Source organism: Marmota flaviventris, chromosome 12 (genome assembly GCF_047511675.1).
Source record: "Marmota flaviventris isolate mMarFla1 chromosome 12, mMarFla1.hap1, whole genome shotgun sequence".
Taxonomy (NCBI): Eukaryota; Metazoa; Chordata; class Mammalia; order Rodentia; family Sciuridae; genus Marmota; species Marmota flaviventris.
The window spans coordinates 49,625,201-49,649,131 of NC_092509.1; the positions used below are offsets into that span (position 1 = coordinate 49,625,201).

Sequence of the window (23,931 nt, forward strand, 5' to 3'; positions counted from 1 at the left end):
GACAGACAAAAGAAATTAAAGGGATATTCATAGGAAAAGGAGAACACAAACTATTACTATTTGCTAATAATGATTCTATTTTTAGAAGATCCAAAAAATTCCACCAGAAAACTTCTAGACCTAATAAATGAATTCAGCAACATAGCAGTATATAAAACCAATATCCATAAATCAAAAATGTTTCTACACTAAGTGATGAATCCACTGCAAGAGAAATTAGGAAAACCACTTCATTCACAATAGCCTCAATAAATAAATAAATAAATAAATAAATAAATAAATAAATAAAGTACTTTGGAATCAATCCAACAAAAGAGGTGAAAGACCTCTACAATGAAAACTACAGAACACTAAGGAATGAAATTAAAGAAGATCTTAGAAGATAGAAAGATCTCCCATGATTTTGGATAGGCAGAATTAATATAGTCCAAACGCCCATACTACCAAAACTGTTATACAGATTAAATGCAATTCTTATTAAAATCCTAATGGTATTCTTCATAGACCAAAAAAAGCAATAATGAAAATTCACTTGGAAACATAAGAGACAAATGGCCCTGGGAAAACTGAAAATCCATATGTAGCAAAATGAAATTAAACCTCTATCTTTCACCCTGCACAAAAATCAACTCAAAGTGGATCATAGTCTTACACACTAGAACAGAGATCTTTCACCTAATAGAAGTAAAAGTTGGCCCAAATCTTCACCATGGTGGCTTAGGACCTGACTTTTTTAAACAAGACTCCTAAAGTGCAAGCAATAAAATCAAGAATCAATAAATGACATGGATTCAAACTAAAACATTTCTTCTCAGCAAAGGAAACAATCAATAACATAATGAGAGAGCCTACAGAATGGGAGAAAGTCTTTACCACATGCACCTCAGATAAAGCACTAATCTCCAGGATATATAAAAAACACAAAAAACTTAACACCCTAAAAACAAATAATCCAATCAATAAATGGGCTAAGGTACTGAACAGACACTTTACAGAAAAAGAAATACAATCAATCAACAAATGAAAAAAAATGTTCATCAACTCTAGGAATTAGAGAGATGCAAATCAAAACTATGCTAAGATTTCATCTCAGTCAGATGGCAATTATCAAGAATACAAGCAATAATAAGTGTTGGCAGAGATGTGGGGAAAAGGGTACTCTCATACCTAGCTGTTGGCACTGCAAATTGGTGCAACCACTATGGAAAGCAGTATGTAGATTCCTCAGAAAACTCAGAATGGAACCACCATTTGATCCAGCTATCCCACTTCTCAATTTATACCTAAAGGACTTAAAATCAGCATCCACAGTGATGAAGCCACATCAGTGTTTATAGAAGATCAATTCACAATATATAAGTGATTGTACCAACCTAGATACCCTTCAACAGATGAATGGATAAAGAAAATGTGGTACATATACACAATGGAATATTACTCAGCCATAAAGAAGAATTAAATTATGGCATTTGCAGGTAAATGGATGGAACTAGAGAATATCATGCTAAGTGAAATGAGCCAATCCCCCCAAAACAAAAGCTGAATGTTTTCTCTGATAAGCAGATACTGATCCATAGTGTGGTAGGGAGGTAGGGAAGAATGAAGTAACTTTGGTTTGTGTAGAGGGCTGTGAGGGGAAGATTAAGGCTGTGGGGATGGAAAGGACGGTAGAATGAGACAGACATTATTACCCTATGTACATGTATGATTGCACAACTGGAGTGACTCTGCACCATGTACAGCCAGAGGAATGAGAAGATGTGCTCCATTTGTGTATGTCAATATGCCATATATAACTAATTTGAACAAATTAAATAAATAAATAAATGAGGTGGAACCACAAGGCAAGGTGGAACACACCTGAAGTCCCAGAGCTGCAAAGGTTATGATGGCCTGTGCTGCCCAGAATCCTTCAGACTCTGAAGGCTGAGGGAGAAGATACAAGTTTGAGGCCAACTTCATCAATATAGCAAAATCTTGTCTCAAAAGAAAAAATTAAAAAGTACTGGGGATGTAGCTCTGTGGAAAATACCCCTGGGTAAAATCCTCAGTTAAAAAAAAAGAAAGAAAAATAAATGGGACCTTTAAGAGGTCATAAAGCAATCAGAGCTTTGTCCTGTGAAAGATTGATCCATTCACATTATTAGCAGATTAACAGGTTTATGGGTTAACTTGAGAAAGGTTGATCCATTCACACCATGAACAGATTAATGGACTTACTTATGGGTTAACTGGACAGTGAGGCTGCTATAGACACTAGGTATCTTGAGAATACTAGTCCCTTCCCTCACTATATGATGTACTGAGCCACCTCGATATTCTGCCAGCAAGAAGGCCATCACTAGATTCAGCTCTTCAATCTTGGACCAGAACCTTGAGCCAAAATAACCCTCTTTTCTTTATAATTAAAACAAACAAACAATATTACATCTGAAACATGAATAAAACAGAAAGGCTAAGAGAGCTCTTAACTTCCTTTTCGTGGAAAAAGTGGCAAAATGCATATTTCACAGTATCAGCCTTTAAACAAACCAGGCTCTGCTTATTACTTTCCAAAAATACATTTAAATTCACATCCCAGTATAAAGAGTAACACAAATTTTTATATATAACTTATTGATAACAGGTTACCTTTATCCAGTTATAAAACATTAAATAACATAAATAAATACCAATCAAATTTGTTATTTCTATATAAACCTGCAAGAGACTATTGCTTCAGATAGTTTTAGTTTAGAGAACATCATCTTGGTAAAGGGCTCTCCCAAGCCTTACATTTTAAAGGACTTGTATACTGTAAGAACATGAATATGTCCAAAATATGAAAAAGCTAGTAATGGTTAGTATCACAATTAAATAAGTTTAACTTTTAAAGTAAAATTTAGAATCCATAGTGTATAATAATTATAATCACAGGTCTGCATATGTTAGCAGGACTAGCAAAAAGTGAAAGGATAGCTTTTGATCTCTTAAACATTTAAGAAACAGTGTTAATAATAAGAAATAGACATAGTTAAAACAGAAAAAAGCCAGGTTTTAAAATGGCAGTGTGGCCCTTTTATTTCAGATACAATGTAGAAAAGAGAACACTTATTCAGTGTTTGGTTATTACACTGCCCAGAGTCCTCAGGAGTGGCTATGGAGAATGTGGTCAGCAACTCCCAGGAGGCTCTGGGGCAAGAGCTGCAAAGGTTATGATGGATTGTGCTACCCAGAATCCTTCAGGATCTGCAGTTTCTAGAGTCCTCTGCATTGAGGGCAGTATGGACCAAATGACAGACTGCATGACCCAGAGCCCTCAGAGACCTGCAGCTTGCAGAGACCTCTACAGTGAGGTCTGTGTGGCAGAATGGCAAACTATGCTTCTAATATCCCTTGGGTGGCTGCTGTTCCTAGGAGCCTCTGAGTTGAGAGCTGCAAAGGCAGAACACCAGGCTCAATGCAGGGTATGTCTGCCCTGAGCCTGGTATTCAGCCTATAACTCACAGAGGTTTCTGTGATGAGAGCTACAGTACCTAGAATCTCCAGGGTACCAGGGAAAACATGGGTCTGCAGTTCTTGTGGTCCTCCCAACAGGGCTGTACAGGCAAATGCTAGACTACATTATCCAGAATCCTCATGGGCTGCACTTTCTAGGCTCCTCTGTGGTGATCAAATCATTAGCCTACATTACCTACAATCCTCATGGGCTATAGCTTTCAGAACCCTCTGTGGTGAATGGGTAAAACACAGAACTATGTTACCCACAAATCTTAGTGCCAGCAGCTCCCAGGATCCTCTGTGATGAGAATTGTAGGAAAGAGAACTTAACTATACTACCCAGAATCATTAGGGGGACATGTTGCCTGGGTAAGCAAGTGGCCTGCAACTCCCAGAGGCCTCCACAGCAAAGGCTGTTCATGCTAAAGGTCAGATTACACTATCCATAATTCCTGGGGTTACCCTGGTGACTGTGAAACCTACAGTCCAAGAACCATACACAGTGAGGTCTTCATTACCAAGCAAGCATGTGGCCTGCATTTATCTTGGCCCTCACAGGAGAGGCACATAGGCAAAACACTGACTTACATTACCCAGAATCCTCAGGAAATTGCAGCCTCCAAAATACTCTGTGGTGAGGGCTGCAGGGTAGAGAACTGAACTACACTACACAGAATTCTTGGAGATGTCCAGGTGCCTGTGTGGCCTGCCACTCGGAGGCCTCCACAGTGAGAGCTGTGCAGGCCGAAGGCAAGAATACACTACTAGAATCCCCTGGGGCCTGCAGCTCCCAGACACCTACCTCTTGACAACTGCATGGGCAAGATTTGTATTGCACTACCCAGACTCCTCAGGGGTGTCCAGGCAGGCTTGTGGTGTTCTGATACTGGGAGCCTTGATGGTGAGATCCACTTAGGTAGGATGGACTGCACTGCCCAGAGTAATCAATAGCCCACAGCTCTAGAACTGTGAGGTCAGGAATGCTTGAGCAAACTGGACTACAATACCAAGAATTCCTGGGGCCTCAAAGCTCTGAGGACAATTTTAGTGTGGGCTGCACCAACCTAGCACAAGGCTACAATGTCCATGATCATGGGGGTCCTAAAGCCCCCAGATGCCTCTGCAGTGAAGTCTGCATGGGGTATGAGGGTGAATCTGCTACTTGTAGTCCCCATAGCCTTCTTGAATGAAGGCTACATGGGCAGAACACCAGTCTCCACTGCCAGGGTCCTCCAGGGCACTTGGGATAGTATGTAGCACATAGCTCTGATGGTCCTGCCTGGTGAGGACTGTGTGGGCAGAACATCAAATTAGACTGTCCAGAATCTCTGGGAATAACTGTGCACCTCCCAGAGGCATTCATGGTGAGAGCTGGGAAAGAAAGACAGACTGAATTATCTAGACTGCCCCAGGGCAAGGGGGTGCACCAGAGGCTGCTGGGGTCTTGGTGTGAGTTCAGGGTCTCCCAACCTTGAAAGTAGTCAACATGGGCTGGGATTTAACTGCTTTTCTTAAAACCCATGATCCTTAAATTCGGTAGTCCTTGGCTACATCACTGTCACTTCGTCTCAAAGACTACACTTCGCAGAGGCCTCTGTGTTGACCTTTTTTTTTGGCCTTCTGCCCTTGGGCACAAGAGTGAAGTGTCCAGGGGCTCCCTGCAGATGTCATATCTGCCCCTCTGCCTGCCTGGCCCCTGGCTACAGCAGTGGGTGGCCTGGTTGAGTACAGGGGTCGGGGTCTGAGAGAGGTCATCTCTTGGCCTCCCTTTTCTCCTCTCCTTAGATTCCACTTCTGGTGATGCCACAAATAAACACAGCCAGACTTAGTTTGGGAAGTGGAACAGATTCTATTCAGTAACAGCTGTGGTTACAAAGAGAGACTCGCCCAGAAGACCAGGTATGCAACTGCCTCTGCGCATGAGCAGAGGTTTGCACTGGGCGTGGCCATCAGGGAGTGGTGCCTCTGCGCTGAGCAGAGTCCCGCACTGGGCGGGGTCAGCAGGGGGAGGTGCCTCGCGGTTCCATCTTTGTCTTGCCTTCTTCAGTGTGAGGTCTGGAGCTCTTGCCTCAGGAACAATCGCGAGTTTGGTGGGTCTACCAGCAGGGAGCGGCAGAGCTCCATTCTCTTCAGACCGGCCTCCGGGAGACGCGCAGCTTGAAGGTACTGTGGGTCTTGTGTGTGGGGATACGGAGCTCCTCCTCAGACCTGCTTCGGATCCGAGGAGATCCTCCCAGCTCCAGGATCCTGGGTCCTCCGTGTGTCTCGGGTGTGAGGTCCTCCCAGCTCGGGGACCCTGGGTCCTCCGTGTGCCTCGGGTCTGAGGAGATACTCCCAGCGCAGGGACCCTGGGTCCTCCCTGTGCCTGGGGTCTGAGGAGGTCCTCCCAGCTCAGGGACCCTGGGTTCACTGTGTACCTCCAGTCTGAGGAGATACTCCCAGCTCGGGGACCCTGGGTCCTCGGTGTGCCTCGGGTCTGAGGAGGTCCTCCCAGTTCGGGGACCCTGGGTCCTCTGTGTGCCTAGGATTTGAGGAGATACTCCCAGCTCGGGGACCCTGGGTTCTATGTATGCCTTGTGTCTGAAGACATACTCCCAGCTCGGGGACCCTGGGTCCTCCTTGTGCCAGGGGTCTGAGGAGGTACTCCCAGCTCGGGGACACTATGTCCCCTGTGTGCCTCTGGTCTGAGGAGACTCTCCTAGCTTGGGTACCCTCGTGGGTCATATGTATTGGGACAGGGAGTTGCCTTCTTCTCAGCTGATTCAGGCATACTCCCAGCTTGGGGACAATGTGGTTCCTGTGTATGGGGACTTGGAGCTTCCTCTTAGAGCAGACTCAGGAATAGTCCCAGGTTGGGGACACTTTGTGTTGTATCTACAGGGACGTCTAGGGCTCCCTTCTCTTCAGACTAGCCCTAGAGAGACACACAGCTTGGGGATACTGTGGATCAAGGCTGTAACTCCGTTCTCAGACCAGCTGTGGGTCAAGGCTATAGGGACACCTTGAGCTCCATTCTTTTCAGACCATCCTCAGGCAGATGCCTGACTCGAAGGTACTGTGGGTCATGTGTGTAGGATCATCCAGAGGTCCCTTCTCCTCAGAGCAACCTCAGAATGTTGCTTTGCTTGGGGACACTATGAGTCATATCTACAGGGACTCCTAGAGCTCTCAGACTAGCCTTGGAGAGATCCTGGCTTGGGGATACTGTGGGTCATGTCTATAGGCATGCCCAGAGCAACCTCAGAGAGATCTTCCAGAAACTTCTGGATAAATAGGCAGCAGGTAAGGAAAAGGTTGAAAGAGTGCAGAAAAATCAGATTCACTCCATGCCCTGAGGGAGTGAATCTGATTTCACTGAGGAGGGAGCCTTGCTCTCCTTTATTAATTCAGCAAGGTTTACTTTAGGGAAACATCCCTTCATGAGGCTCTGATTACTTGTCATCATAATTCAGCTATTTTGGTGATTTCTGGGGAACCCTGGCACAGAGGGGGGAGGAATTGTTCTAATTGTTATTCTTACTGTGTTAAAGCAGGAAAAATATTAAAAATGGAAAAGTAGATGTATGAAACCCACAAGGTTATTTACGTTTAAATATGTTATTTCTAATAAAGCCAGAATTTGTGAAAAAAATAGTTCATGGATTTTATGGAACTAAATTAATCAACATTTTGATTGAGAATACATTTTGTCTTTAGTTGAGTAAGTCAGTTTAATTGGCAGTGTATTTGTAATGGTATGCTAAATACTGTGTTGATATTCTATGTCTGCTGAAATATCTTGACTAGATAAGGTCTTGCTTGGTATTAGACCATAAAGTTAATTGAAGAAATTAATTTAAATTAATTGAGAAAATTAATTTTAATTAATTGAAGAATTTATTTTAAGTAATAATTTCACTCTTTTCTCCTAGATCATGAACATTTTAAGTAAATCCAGAATTGTTAAAAGTCGGTTAACACTCAACTGTGAATCTGTGTTCCTGTTTTTTTCCCCAATGGGAGATCTATAAGCATCATTTCAAACTTTTTAAGCTGATTGATCATTCATAGTTTTCTTATTTTAATCTTTTGTTAATGTGTATTTTTATTAGGATATCACCCATTCCCTCTAGGTTTCCAATTTTATGCGGTAGGTTTCTGCAGTTTGATTTTTAATTTCTCCTCTAACTTTGAACTTCTGCTATTTTCATCAATAATACTTTTAAATATACTTTTTAGTTTACTTTGTTTTGATTGATTTATCTTGTTTGACAATTCTCATTATCTCAAAAAAATTTTAATTATCTTCTGCTTATTAAGGTCTTTGGGGCTGTGTGTGTAGCTTGGTGGCAGAGCACTTGCTTAACATTTGAAAGTCCCTGGGTTCCATTCCAGCACCACACACAGACAATGTGTCTTTGACAGGACCCAAGTGTCAGGGGAATTATTTAAAATATTATGTATTTACACACACACACACACACACACAGATCTTTTCCAAATTGGGTTGAAATTATTCTGAGCAAAATTTGCCAATCAATTTTATAGATAGAAAGAGGATGGTGATATTTTAAAATGCCAGCTATTGATAATACATGATGCTTAAAACCACTGAAATAATTACAGAGTGTAAGAGAAAAGTCAGTTGATTCTTTTAAAAAAAAGATACATTTACCAAAAATAGACTTTTTTTAAACAGACCTTTTCTACCTTTTCAAATTTAGAAAGCATATTCGTATATCTTATTAAAGTTTTACATTCATCAAGTAGTTAGTTTCTCTTACTCCTTGCAAGCAAGGGAATTGACCTTCTACTAAGCATGCTTTATATATTATCAGAAGTTATTTTTGGAGAAATCTATTAAGTGTTTCTCCTATATTCAAAATAGCATTTAAAAGCATACCAGTGACCTTTTGATTTCATCAATTTTAATTTCTTTTGAAATTATGTGTGTATATATTAGTACTTACTAAATATTACTTTGGGTGGGAAATGGCTTGATTTCATTTTATAAATGTTGGTACCTCTATGTGCTTCAAAGGTAGTTTTTAGAATAGAGTTGAGTATAACTCATATTTTGAAATAATTAAAAAAGTACATACACTTTTTACCATATTTTAATGGATTAATTTGAAGTTATAGAAGTGGAGATTAGACATGTTAATATCATGAGCTGAAAAAATAATTAAATATAGTTAAATTTTGGGGGGTATTCAACATAATGTCTTCCACCCTTTTCTATAAATGCCCTAGTTATCTCATATTATATGCTTGGTTTGGAATTATTCTTTTAAATTTATTTATGGTGTTGAGGATTAAACTTATAACCTTGACCATGCTAGGCAAGCAATGAATTTCAGCCCTTTTTAAATATTATTTTTAGACAGGGTTTTACTAAGATCCTGAGGTAATGAGGCTGGCTTCAAACTTTATGATGCTCCTGCTTCAGCCTCCAAAATAGCTGTGATTACAGGTCAAAGTGCCTAGTATGGCATAGAGAATTTTTATATCATTATCATGTTTATAATTTCTTAATAATTTTCTAATCTAATATAGCCATTTTCTCCTTCTAAATGATCATCAAAGTCTTTTTGGTTGTTCTGACAGGATATTTAATGTGAATATACTTTATGATGTGACACATCTGTTCACAATAGGCTATTTCTATTATACAACCCACAGTAAGAGTATTTTGATTCTGATAGTCTTAACTGTTTTTCAGGCTTAACATTTCCTAAGAGTGGTAATTGTTCACTTTCTATTTGATTACACAAATAAGGCACTGATTTTTTAAAAATTCTATGGTGTTTGGGATCAAACCCAGGGCCTCCTGAATTCTGGATAAGGTATGCTACCGCTGAGTTACATCCCAGCTCCATAGATTCTTTGTTTTTATTAGCTTTATGACTAGCTATATCAATGAGAAACTTACATAGAAATTCAACTACATTTGAAAACATTCCAGAGTTTGGGCATCCAATATTTTTTTGTGATTTCTAAAATATAATTTCCCCATAAAACACTCATAAACCATGCTTTCATTGATGTTTCTCTAGTTTTACCACTTCTGAAGAGCATCATGGAGGAAATTGACTTTGATATTCTTTTAAATTTTTCTTTTTTTAGAAAGCATCATATGTTATTGTCACAAATTCTGTATACATTTTTGTTTGAATATTTTTCCCAGTGACAAATATTTGATACTATTACTGTTAAAGGGTATACATAGAAACAAACAAAAGATAAGAATTCTTTGGGATGAATGATTCATTCACAATGAATCAATCTGCTTTTGTAACATTTTTTTATCATCACTCTTTTGAAAAAGTTTAACCATGGCTTGAAATAGTGTCTTTAAAATGTAGATTTTTTTCTTTAAAGTTTTGAAATTTTTAGAAAATCCAGAACCTAGCAATAGCAAAATAAATAATGATAAATTTAAACATGTTATTACTTTAACATAAAATATATAAAAGAAATACTTATCTTACATTATTAGTTTGAAATATTTTTGTTATAAATGCTCTTAACAAAATGAAGAACTAGTTAAGAATATCAATTATTAGTAATTAACATTCTGAGTAATTAAACGAGCAGGTATTTGGAAAAATATAGCCGTGTCTTAAGATTTTATTTTAGAGTAGTTTCATGTTTATGCAGAAATTGCAAAGAAAGTGCAAAGATCTACTATGTAACTTCTACCCAGTTTTTTTCTCTTATGACTTACATGAGCTATCTCAGATGTGTTAACATCATACATAATTTTTCATGATGAACAGATACTGATATGCTCTTATTAACTAATGTCTGTGTTTCCTTTGGATTTTCAGTACTGCCTCTTTCAGTTCCAGGACCCCATCCAAGATCCCACATGATGTTCAGTCATCCTGTCTCCATAGGCTTTTCTTGGTGGCGACAGTTTCTCTGACCTTCCTTTCTCTGATGCCCTTGTTGGTTGAGGAGGACCTGACAGTTTAGGAGTACCTGTCAGGTACTTTTTAGATTTTTAGTTGGTGTTTTTCTCATATGTAGACAGGTTATGGATTGGGGAAAGCAGATTACAGATGAAGTGCTGTTCTTCATTTTATATCCTCAAGGTGAATTGTTCATGTTAATATTAACTGTGCTCATCTGACTGATGTAGTGTTTGCCAGGTTTCTCACTGTGAAGTTATGTTTCTCTGCATGTCCACATTATATACGTTGTTTTGGAGTAAGTCACTGTGCAGAGCCCCCTCTTAAGGAGTAGGAAGTTAGGCCTAACTCCTTGGGGGCCAAATGTCCACCTCAATTATTTGAAATTCTGCATAAGAGATTTTTATTTAACCTTTTTTATTTGTCTATTTAGTCATTTATTTGTACCAATGTGAGCATCTGGATATTTACTCCAAGCTTTTGTTTTGTTATCCAAGTCTATAGTACTTTGTTGCTTAATTCATTCCTGCTTGAAGCCTTTGGGAATAGCTTTGACCATTCTTTCCACTGGGAGTTCTTTCTATTGTTTCCTGATTTCTTTTAACATACTTTAATGATTTTGTACAAAATTCCTTACTTCTGATAGTTGAGGATTACCCTGACTCATGTCTTTACTGTCTCAGTCATAGTATCAGCTACTTCTTCAAAGAGCCCTAGATCTTTTGATTAGTGATATTAAAAACTTTCATCTGGCCAGTTGTGGTGGCATATGCCTGTAATCCCAGCAGCTCAGGAGGCTGAGGCAAGAGCTTCACAAGTTTAAACCAGTCTCAGCAACTCAGTGAGGTCCTAAGCAACTTAGTGGAACCCTGTCTCAAAATAAAACATGAAAAATGCTGGGAATGTCGCTCAATGGTTAATCACCTCTGGATTCAATCCCTAGTACTAAAATAAATAAAGACAAAAATTAAACAAAAAACTCCTCCCTCCCCCCACCCAAAAACTTTCATTTGGCAGGTAAATATGCCCATTGCATCTTGACCCTGACAGCTGACAATGCAAAGAAGTTTATATGTGTGTTCTTTTTTTAAATTATTCTTTTTAGTTATACATGACAATAGGATGTATTTTGGCAAATTATACATACATAGAGTATGATTTATTCTATTTAGGATCCTACTCTTGTGGTTGTACATGATGTGGAGTTATTCTGGTCATGTTTTCAAATACAAGGCTAGGAAAGCTAATTCTACTGTCTTTTCTATTCCCGTCCCCACTTCCCTCCCTTCATCTAATCCAATGGATTTCTATTATTCCCCTCCCCATCCTTCCTTGTTTTGGGTTAGCATCCACAAATCATAGAGAACATTCAGCCTTTGGTATTTGGGGATTGGCTATTTCACTTAGCATGATATTCTCCAGTACCATTCATTTACTGGCAAATGCCATTATTTCATTTTTCTTTATGGCTAAGTAATATTACATTGTGTATATATACCACATTTTCTTTATCCATTCATCCATTGAAGGACACCTAGGTTGTTTCCATAGCTTGGCTATTGTGAGTTGAGCTGCTATGAATGTTGATGTGGCTGTGTCACTGTAGTATGCTGTAAGTCCTTTGTTTATAGACCAAGGAGTAGGATAACTGGGTCAAGTGGTGGTTCCATTCCGAGTTTTCTGAGGAATCTCTGTACTATTTTCCATAGTGGGTACACCAATTTGCAGTCTCACCAAGGTGTCTGAGAGTACCTTTCTCCCCACTTCCTTGCAACATTTATTGTTACTTATATTCTTTATAATTGCCATTCTGACTGGAGTGAAATGGAATCTCAATGTAGTTTTAATTTGCTATATGTATTTTTTATCTAAACACACATCTAATTATAACTCTTTTATGTGGAAAGATCTGTGTTTCTACTAAGCTAAATGTGAGTTTATTCTGATCTGCAGGCAATGGACTGTGATCAATTATGACACAGATCCTTCTAGGCTTCCCCCCTTACCCCTTGCTTATCTGTAATTTCCAACCTCAGTAATGAGAAACCTGGTTTCTAGCATCTGCTTTCTAATTAATTCATTGTCCCATTATGCACAATTAATTCATTATTGTTCCAGATTATAGGTTTTGATGTAAGAAATGCATATTTGGCCTCTGCCCCCCATTTCTGGTGGAGAGCTCATAAAATACTCATACTTGCTGAGTGATAGGCATGCTAAGAACATCTTTTGTTTTAATATTTGTCCTCTGACCTTGGTTACTCACACAGAGATCCCAAATCCTTTGGAATCTCCTGGTTGATAGAAATGTCTTTTGTTCTCATAAGGATTCTTGATGGTCTCTTGGACAGCTTCAGGATGGAGGATGGTCATGAGAAAGACCAAACCAGGTTTAGAAGCTTAGAACCTTCAGCACCACATCTACTGGGGGAAAGAAGCTGGGGACTGAGTTAATAATCCATCATGCCTACATGATTAAGTTTCCACAAATCATCTCTAAAAGGAGTGAGGTAGGGAGCTCTTGAGTGGTCAAATGTATCCATGTGCAGGGAGGGCAGTACAGCCTAGTTCTATGTGGACAGAGGCTTGTGCCCTGGGAACCCTCCTGGGTCTTATCCTGCACATCTCCTCATCTGACTGTTCAGGTCTATTCTTTATAACAAACCAGTGTCTTAGTTCTCTTAGGCTGCTATAACAGAATACTTTAGGCTGGACAATTTATAAACAACAAAAATTTATTACCTATACCTCTGAAAAATGGCAAGTCCAAGTCCAAGGCGCTGGTAAGTGTGATGTATAGTGAGGACCTGCTCTTCATAGATTGTGTTTTCTAGCCATATCCTCATTGCAGAATGTAGAAACAGCTCCCTTAAGAAGCCTTTATAAGGGTTCTTTCCCATCCTTCTCATTTCTAAATGGCTTAGGTCTATACCTTTTGCCTACAACCTGTGGTGGATATATCCATTCAATTGTAATATAGTTAGATTCTTTCTCATGTTCTGTATTACTTCCTTGGGTATTGCCAAATCCTAAATAATGTAATAAAATTTGAGATTTCCATATGTTTTCTCAAATAATGTTAGGTAAACTTCATTAAAGTGCCATACTACAAATCCCACCCCCCGTAACCACTAGTCTGCTTATCCTTTTAGTCATTTTACTTTTTTTAGAATGTCATAAAAATAAGTCATACAGGTTGTAGACTCTTCAGCCTGGCTTATTTCACTTAACATACAGATGGGATTCATCTTTATCTTTGCATAAGTGGGTACTTCATTCCTTTCTATTCTATATTATTGAATATATTCTGTTGTGTGGATGTACTCTACTTTGGTTATGCATTCAGCTTTTGAAGGACTGATTTCTGATCTGATTAGCAACAGCAGAGCTATTGTGTATAATTATATGCTGGTTTTGGTTGGACAAAGTTTTTCAAAGCACTTGTGTAAATGCAGATAATTTAGGGGTGCAATTGTTTGGAATCATAGATTAGACTTGTTTTGCTTTGGTCAGACTGGCATACTGTCTTCCAAAGTGGCTTTGCCATGTGTTCTACCAGCAGTGGATGAGAGTACTAATGTCCTGCATCCTCTTGCTATTGACATATTGTCATTCTTTTAAAGTTTAGCAGTTATAATAGCTGTGCCATGCTATTGTTTTAATTTGTAATTCCCTAACATACATAATTTTAGAGCATCATTTCATATAGCTCTTTGCCACCTTCATATTTTATTTGGTCGTGTATCAGATATTTACCCATTTTTGTTTGGGTTTTTAGTTTTTAAGAGGTCTTTGTATGTTTTTTAAAAATTCTTATTTATTTAATTTTTGGTACCAGGGATTGAACTCAGAGGCACTTGACCACTGAGCCACATCTCCCGCCCTATTTTGTATTTTATTTAGAGATGGGGAGGGGGGTGGGTGGGGGGGTGGGGGGGTAGTGTCTCATTGAGTTGCTTAGTACCTTGCCCATTGCTGAGGCTGGCTTTGAACTCATGATTCTCCTGTCTCAGCCTCCCAAGGTGTTGGGATTACAGTCATGTGCCACCGCACCTGGATATATGTTGTAAATAAATTTTTTTTTCAAAAATTGTGTTTTGTAAGTAAGTTACACCCATTTGTGACTTATGTTTTTGTTCTCTAAATGACCTTTTTCACTGAGTAGAAAATATAATTTTTGTGTTTGTGGTGCTGGGGATTGTACCCAAGGCCTCAGTTTCTGTCTACATTTATTTCATTTCAGCATAGTTTCCAAAAATATGTTTTATCACCATTTTTTGAAAAATTATGGGTTATGGGGTTCATTTCTGTTTGAACTTACAAAATCATGGCATTCAATATAATCTAACTACAGTATTGACTTTTATTCATTTTTCAGAAATGCTAGGAGTGTCACACATAAACTCCTGAACTGCAGCATCCTGTGCTGCATCCTGCTGCCTAACCCAACCACACAGTGTCGAGGGTGGAGGCAGCAACTCATTGGAGGACAGACAACCAAAGGAACAATGTCTGCCCTGCAATGGTGAGTGAAAGTTTTCTGTCTATGCTTTCAGTGCAGATGAAGACCTCAGAGACCACACAGAGAGAAGTCTTACTATCAGAAATGAAATACACAATGACCACTGATTCCATGGACAACCAAGGTGTGTCCGCTAGAATAATGTCCATACAGTGTTATATAAAACTGTTATTTTTATGTATACTCTAATTTGAATGCAATCTCTAGAGTAGCTTTTAATGTTAATACATCCATATGAGGCCCATGATGCTAATATACTCTTCATAGAGTGACCTTGAACACACATATAAATATCCATACAGTGGCCTTACAAACTATAATATAAGGTCCACATACAAGCCTTTGAAACTCATCTTCACTGAGGCCTTAAATACTAAAATAATATCCTCACTGTGGCCTCAAAGAATAGTATAATACCCTCAATTAGGCCTTTTAAACTTATAAAACATTTCACTGAGGCTTTAAATACAATATAATATCCTCATGAAGACTCTAACATGTATATTATGCACTGAAATAATGTGAGTATGACATCAATAAATATCATTAATGATACCACTGGCTGATATCACATACACATTGAGACCCCTAAAAAAATAACATGTCTACACTCAAGTCCTGCACACTCATACGATATCCTCAAAGAGAACTAGGACAAATATAATATCTTCACTGAGGCATTTGACACACCTATAAAATTCTTGTGGAAGCCTATGTCACATAAAAATATTCTCAATGAGATCTCTAGGGCTGGGGATGTGGCTCAAGCGGTAGCGTGCTCGCCTGGCATACGTGTGGCCTGGGTTCGATCCTCAGAACCACATGTGAACAAAGATGTTGTGTCCGCCGAAAACTAAAAAATAAATATTAAAATTCTCTCTCTCTCACTCTCTCTTTAAAAAAAATGAGATCTCTAAAACTCACATAAAAAACTAAGTTCTTTGACACATATAATATTATCAATGAGGCCTCTACACATATAATCAATGAGAGCTCTGACAATAATGTCCTCACAGAGGTTTCTAACATGCTCAATATCATCACTGAGGCCTGTGTAATAAAATATCCATATGAGGGCCTGTGACAAATAAGGAAAAAACATATTGAGGCCTCTGAAACACAATAATATTTTTATTCAGGGCCCTCACTAAACACATGAAACTTTTTAAAAAGGTACTGTCTTCACTGAAGGCTCTGACATATAAAATATTACCGAATGACTCTTTTGACAACCATAATATTCTCAGAGAAGCCTCTAAAACATGATATCCTAAGTCCTCTGACACAAGTCCCATTGTCACTGAGGATTCAAATGCATTTAGTATTCTCACTGAGGCATGTGACCCTAATAGTATCCTCACCGAGGCTGCTGACAATAATGAAGTACTGGTACTGAGACATCTGACTCATTGAATAGCCTTGCTGAGATGGCTGGTGCATGTAACATCCTCCCTGAACCATCTGACAGGTATAATATATTCCCAGAGGCTTCTAACTTCCTGAGGTCTTTGAAATATATAATATCTACCTGGACACCTACAGTATCTATAAGAGGCCTACTGAGGTCTCTAATACTAACAATAAAGTATTGAAGACATCTGACATGTATAATTGGATAACAGAGGTCTCTTCCACATAGAATGTCTTCTTGAGGCCTCAGGCACTGCCATCATGTACTCACAGAGGCCCCTTTCTATAGGAGAAAACTGAGGCCTCTGACAAGTATGGTAAGTTTACTGCAGACTCTACAAAATATAATGTCAAAAGTGAAGCCTGTGACAAACACATTATACTGTCACTGAAGAATCTGACACATATCATCATCGAGGCCTCTGCCATTAACAGGATATCTGTACTGTGACCTTGGTCCCATTCATAATTGTTGGTGAAGCCTCAGATACTCTGGTGATACCCTGGCACTGGACTCTGACACTTAATATCCTCATGAAGTCTCTGACACATAAAATAACCACACTGAGGCCTTGGATACTTTTATAATTGCCTCAGAAAGGTTTCTGACACTCATATCACATCCTCAGTGAGTCTTCCTCTAACACTTAACATGAATCCTCCCTGAGGCCTCTGACATTCACACCCTATCTCATTTGAGTCCCAAACACTAATGACATTCTTACTGAGGACTCTGAAGTGGATTTCATCCTCATACAGGACAATGGGATCAATATAATATCCACCCTGAGGCTTCTGTCATTTAGAAATATCCTAATCAAGGCTTCTGACATTCAAGGAATATCACACTGAGTGCTCTGGGGCACGGAAGTCCACACAGATTTAAACCCTCTGAGAGTCATCCAAAAATCACTGAAGTCTCTGAAGGTAACGTGAGGTACAATGAGTCCTCTGAGACATATGTGTATCATTGAGGTCTCTGACACATATAAAACCCCACTGAGGATTCTAACCTATGTACAGTATAGAATGAGTCATTTGAGCCCATATTTTCCTCACCGACCAGTCTGAGAGAGATTATATTCTCAGTGAGGCCTCTTACACATATTAGGTCATAACGAAGGCCTGTGGTGCTCATTTCATAATCTCACTGAGGCCTTTCACACTGATATAGTCTCTGTACCCTGAAAACTTCATCACGTACAATGTCCTCACTGGGTACCCTAGCCTGCCATCATTATTCTCAAGGAGGCCTCTGACACATAGAATTTCCTCACTGAGAACTCTGAGCCCTAAAATATACTCACTGAGGACAATATCCTCAGCAAGGCCTCTCATATTCAGAAGTTTTCTTCACTAAGAACTTTCACAGTCATATAAAATAGTTAGTGAGGATTCTGACACTTGTACTATCTACCCTGAGGCCTCTGACACAAATATTCAACAACCCTAATTGAGGCCTGAGGTGATAACAAAATAAACTCAATGAAGTCTGACCCATATCACATCCTCACTGGGGCCTCTGACCTTGACAGAATATTTTCAGTATGTCCCCTGACAAATGTATTATTCTCACTCACATTTCTGATCCTCAAAGAACTTTCACACATAATATGCTAACAGAGTCCTCTTCTTATTACAGTACATATATATCAAGACTCAGGTCTATGGTACTTACGAAACATTCTCATGGAGGTCTCTGACACTCAGGTAATATTCTTAGTGAGTCCTCCTCTGACACATCAGATACTCACTGAATCCTCTGACATTCCTTGATCATCTCACTGAGTCCATAAACACTCCTATTCTGTTTATTGAGGATTCTTAAGTGTACAATATCCTCACTCTGATCTCTATCACTCATATCCTTTCCTCCCTGGTTCCTCTGACAGTTGCACAACTTATTCATAGAGGCTTGTGGGACTCAAAAAATATCCTCCCTCAATCCTCTTGGCTCTCAGTGAATATATCAGCAAGAGCTCATGTACACCTAAGAGCCTCACTGGCAAAGATACCTATTGTCTAAAATATTAAAAAATCACTGAAGACTCTGACAGTACCTTCCTATCAACACGGATCCCTCTGACACTTTTAAGTATCCCCTTGAAGTCTCTGACACAGACAATAACTCCACAGAGGACTCTTACCCAAGCTGTACAAATGCTGAGGCATTCCACACTGTAATATCCTACTGAGGGATGTGACAGTGGTATACTCTCTTCATTGAGGACTCTAACACATGCAATGTTCTTACTGAGTAGCCTGGTACTTCCATAATATTTTCTGTGAGGCCTCAGACACATAGGATTTCCTTCATGAAACATTTGAGCCATAGATTGTACATACTGAGATGTCAAACATATACAATGCCTTCAACAAGGTCTATTGCAATCAAATATTTTCCTCACTAAGGATGTTTATAGTAATAGTATTACTTGGGTGTCTCTCACATATATTATCCACACTGAGTCCTCAGATGCACGTTCTGAACTTACTGAGGCCCTGAACACAGAACATGTCCTAACCGTGTCCTGCGGCAATCATGGAGTAAGCTCAATGAAGACTCTGACCCATTGCACATCCTCACCGAGGCCTCTGACTTGGACATAATGTTTTCACAGAGTCCTGGATCATATGTATGATTCTCACTGAGGCCTCTGACAATCAGTTCATAGCCTCGCTCTGGACTCTGACAGTAAATATCCACATGAAGATTTTAAGGTATATAATAGGCTTACAGATACTCCTACTCTTACTGTATGTACACTGGACTCTGACCCCTGCAATATCCTCATTTGGGCCATGCTATTTATTTAGAATTCTCCTGGGTGTCTCTGACCCTGATAGGATATCCTCCATGCCTCCTCTGCCATTCACATCCCATACTCACTGAGGCATCTGACATTCATATACAATCACACTGAAGCTACTGACACCCCAATCAACTTCCTGAGGACTCTGAAACTTAAAATGTCCCACTCACAGCTCCAAGAATCATGTGATATCTTCCCTGAGGTCTTTGAAATCCATATAATAAACTCCTAGAGGATTCTGATACGTAGAATGTCCTCTCTTTTCCTTTGACACTAACCTAGTATATTCACTGAGTCCTATGATAATAACATTGCTTCTGAAATCAATGAAATCTTCATTCAAGGTTCTCACACCTTCTACCTACACTGAAGCCTCTGATACCTGGTATCTGCTCTGGGGCCTCTGACAAACAATATCTTCCTTTAGCCCTTCAAAAAGCAAACTATCCTCAGTTAGGCCTCTGACACATTTTGAATGTCCTCCCTCAGGCTTCTGATGCTCATGTAATATAAACAGTGAGGCCTGTAGCCCATATACTTGCTGAGGTCTCTGACACACAAAATATTCTCTCTGAAGACTCAGATGCATGTGATATCCTCAGGCCTCTGACCCATCCTCCATTGTCACTAAGCTTCTGACCCATTTAGTATTCTCAATGAGGCCTGTGACCGTAATAGTATCCTCATGGAGGCCTCTGATAGCAATGAAGTATCAATGCTGAGTCCACTTACTCAGTTAATTGCCTCACTGAAGAGTCAGGAGCATATAATATCCTACCTGAAACCTCTGGCAGATATAATATACTCCTTTAGGCCTCTAACTCCCTGAGGGCTTTGACACAATGTATCTACATTGTGACCTATAGAACCTATAAGAGGCTTACTGAGGCCTCTAATATTATGATGTATTGGAGACATCTGACACATGTAATTGGCTAACAGAGATCTCTTCCACTTAGGATCTTTTTGAGAGGCCTCTGACACAGCCATTATATGCTTATGGAGGCCTCTTTCCAGAGGAGAAATCTGAGGCCTCTGACAGGTATAGTAAATTTACTGCAGTCTCTATGAAGTATAATATCAAATGTGAGGCCTGTGACAAACACATTACATTCTCACTGAAGCCTTGGATACATATCACATCTTCACAGAGGCCTCTGCCCTCAATAGTATATCTACACTGTGACTTTGGTCATATTCACATTGTTACTGAGGCCTCAGACAGTCTGGTAACACTCTGGCTCTAGACTCTGACACTTAATATCCATGTGAAGCCTTGGCCACCTACAATATGCTCACAGAGGCCTATGTCAGATTCAATGTCATCACTGAAGCTTCTGATACATAAAATATACTGATTTGGGCCTTGGACACATTTATAATAGCCTGAAGCAGGTATCTGATAATCATATCCTCAATGTATCCTCTTCTGAAACTCCAATGATTCCTCCCTGAGGCCTCTGACATTCACATCATATGGCACTGAGTCCACTCACACTGGTAACATAGTGCCTGAGGACTCTGCAGTGGATATCATCCTCATGTAGGACAATGAAATGAATATAATATCCACCCTTAGGCTTCTAAAGCTCAGATAATGACCTCCTGAGACCTCTAACACTTAAGCACTATCTTACCAAGTTCTTTGGGGCAACTGATGTCTGCACAGATTAATGCTCTGATAGATATTCAAAATATAACTGAGACCTCCAAAGGTTATATATAGTATGTACAATGAATCCTCTGATATATTCATGTGTCTCATTGAGGTCTTTGAAACATATGAAATCCCCACAGAGGGCTCCAAACTATGTAGAGTAGGGACTGAGTCATTTGAGCCCATATTTTCCTCACTGACCGATCTGAGAAAGATCATCTTCTCAGTAAAGCCTCTTCCATGTAATATATATATAGTCATTAAGGCCTCTGATACTCACTTCATTATCTCACTGAGGCCTTTCACACTGATGTTCTTTCAACCCTGAAAACTCCATCACATACAGTGTCCTCATTGGGTACCTTGGCACTCCCACCATTATTCTCAATGAAACATCTGACACATAGAAGTTCCTCACTAGAGGGCTGAGGTTGTGGCTCAGCAGTAGAGCACTCACCTCACACATGTGAGACCCTAGGTTTGATCCTCAGCACCACATAAAAATAAATAAACAAAATAAAGATATTGTGTCCATGTATAACTAAAATAATAAGAAAAATAAAAAACTTCCTCACTAGAAATCTCAACCCTAAAATATACTCACAGGAAACTATTCTCTCCTAGTCAGAAATTTTCTGCACTAAGGACCTTCATAGTCACATAACAGAGTGAGTGAGACTATGATACCTACATTCTCCACCCCTAGTGTCTAACACATATACTCAACTCTCTGAGGCCTCTAAGAGAAAATACCCTGGTTGAGACGTATAGTAATAACAAAATAATCTTCACAAAATCTTCACAAAAGTGAAGACTTTGAACCTATCACATCCTTATTAAGGCCTCTGACTTTGACCAAACATCTTCAATATATCTTCTGAAAATGTATTATTCTCAATGAGGATTCAGACACTCAGGTGATAGCCTCGAAGGCACTGTCACATATAATAGGCCAACACAGGTCTTTTCCTGTTATAGCACATACATATCCTCACTCAGGCCTGCAGCACTCATGGAAACATTCTCATGGAGGTCCCTGACACTCAAGAAATATCCTCATTGAGTCTCCTCTGACACTCAACATTGTGTACTTACTGAGGTCTCTGAAATTCCTTGATCATTTCACTGAGTCCAAAAATTCTTCTATCTCCTGAGGACTGTCACGTATACAATAAACTCAGGGCTCTGACACTAGTATCCTCTCCTCCCAGTTGCCTCTGACACTTATATCACATATTCACAGAGGCTTGTTGGATGCAAATAATATTCTCCCTCAAGCCTCTGTCTGTCCCTCAGTGAATATCTCAATGAGAGCTCAGGCACACCTAAGAGCCTCACTGGCAGAGATCCTGATTGTCTAGTCATATTTAAAAATCATGGAGGGCTCAGACCATATCTTTCTGTCAACACAGACTCCTCTGACATTTTAAGTGTCTCCTTGAGGTCTCTGACACAGACAATAGCTCCATGCAGGACTCTCACCCAAGCAGTACAAATGCTCAGGCCTTTGACACCATTATATCCCCACTGAGGGGTGTGACACTGGTATAGCCTCTCCCCTGAAGATTCTAACACACATAATGTTCTCAATGAGTAGCCTGGCACTCCTATCACATTCTATGTAAGTCTTTTTACACAGGATTTCCTCCCTGAGACCTTTGAGGCACAGATTAAACATTCTAAGATCCCAGACACATTCAATGCCTCCAGCTAGGCCTCTTGCAGTCAGATATTTTCCTCACTGAGGATGTTCATAGTCATATAATAGTGTGATTGAGGGATCTGAAACATATTATATACACTGAGTCCTTGGACATATGTATTCAACTCACTAAGGCCTCAGAGACAATACCCTAGTTGAGTCCTGTGGCAATCATTGATTAATCTCAATGAAGCCCCTGATACATCCTCAATGAGGCCTGTAGCTGGATAATATTTCATTATTGATTTCTGGGTCACTTATGTGATTCTTGCTGAGGCCTCTGAAACTCAACTAATAGCCTCACTCTGGCATTAACTTTTCACACTTTTAACATATCTAAGGCATATATTGTGTTTGCAAAGGCCTCTTACTCTTACCATTGGTATAGTGATGACTATGACCCATGTAATATCCTCGTTCTAATGGTGACTACTCAAATAGAACCCTCCTAGTAGTCTTATCCCTGATAGGATATCTACCGTGGGTCCTCCTCTGAAGTTTGCATCCTATACACACTGTGGCCTCTGATATTCATATTTGATTTCACTGAGTATACAGACACCTATAAGCAACTTCCTAAAGATGCTCTAAAATATCCTCACTCACAGCATTTAGAATCATGTGATATTTTCTCTGAGAGTTATGAAACCCATATAATATAGAGGATTTCGATACACAAAATTTCCTCATGTGGCTGCTGACACTAACAGATTTTATTCACTGAGTTCTGAGATACTTCATCATAATCCCCCTGAGGTTTTTGAAATCAAGATAAAATCTTCACTCAGATTCTCATACGTTCTACCCACACTGAAGCCTCTGACTCATGGTATCATCCCAGTGGCCTCAGGAAAACGTATTTTCTCCTACCCCTCTAAAAACAATCTATCCTCTTCTGAGGCCTCTGACAACAATGAAGTACCAGTGTTGAGTCCTCTGACTCAGTTAATAGCCTCAATGAGATTTTTGGCTCATGTAATATCTTTCTGAAGACTCTGACATATATAATATACTCCCTGAGAACTCTAAATCCTTGAGGTCCTCTGATACTTTTAAGAGTCTCCTTGGGGTCGCTGACACAGTAGCTCCACTGGGGACTTTCACCCAAGCAGTACAAATGCCAAGGCCTTCAACACATAATACCCTCACTGAAGTATGTGACATTGGTATACCTTCTTCCCTGAGGACTTGAACACAATTAATGTTCTTGCTGAGTAGTCTGGCATTCCTGTTTTATCCTCTGTGAGACCTCTGACACATAGGATTTCTTTCCTGAGACCTTTGAGCCATAGATTGAACATACTGAGATCTCAAACACATGCAATGCCTTCAACAAGGCCTCTTGCAGTCAGATATTTTTCTCACTAAGGATGTTCATAGTCATATAACAATGTGATTGAGGGCTCTAATACATATACTACTCACACTCAGGTAATAGCCTTGCTCTGGATTCT

At 39.5% G+C, this 23,931-nt stretch overlaps 1 pseudogene; it reads right to left on the minus strand.

The window, feature by feature from the left end:
• Window positions 1-4,638: 4,638 nt before the first annotated feature.
• LOC114087087 (E3 ubiquitin-protein ligase SH3RF1 pseudogene) overlaps window positions 4,639-23,931 on the minus strand; it is a 66,079-nt pseudogene continuing 46,786 nt past the window's right edge.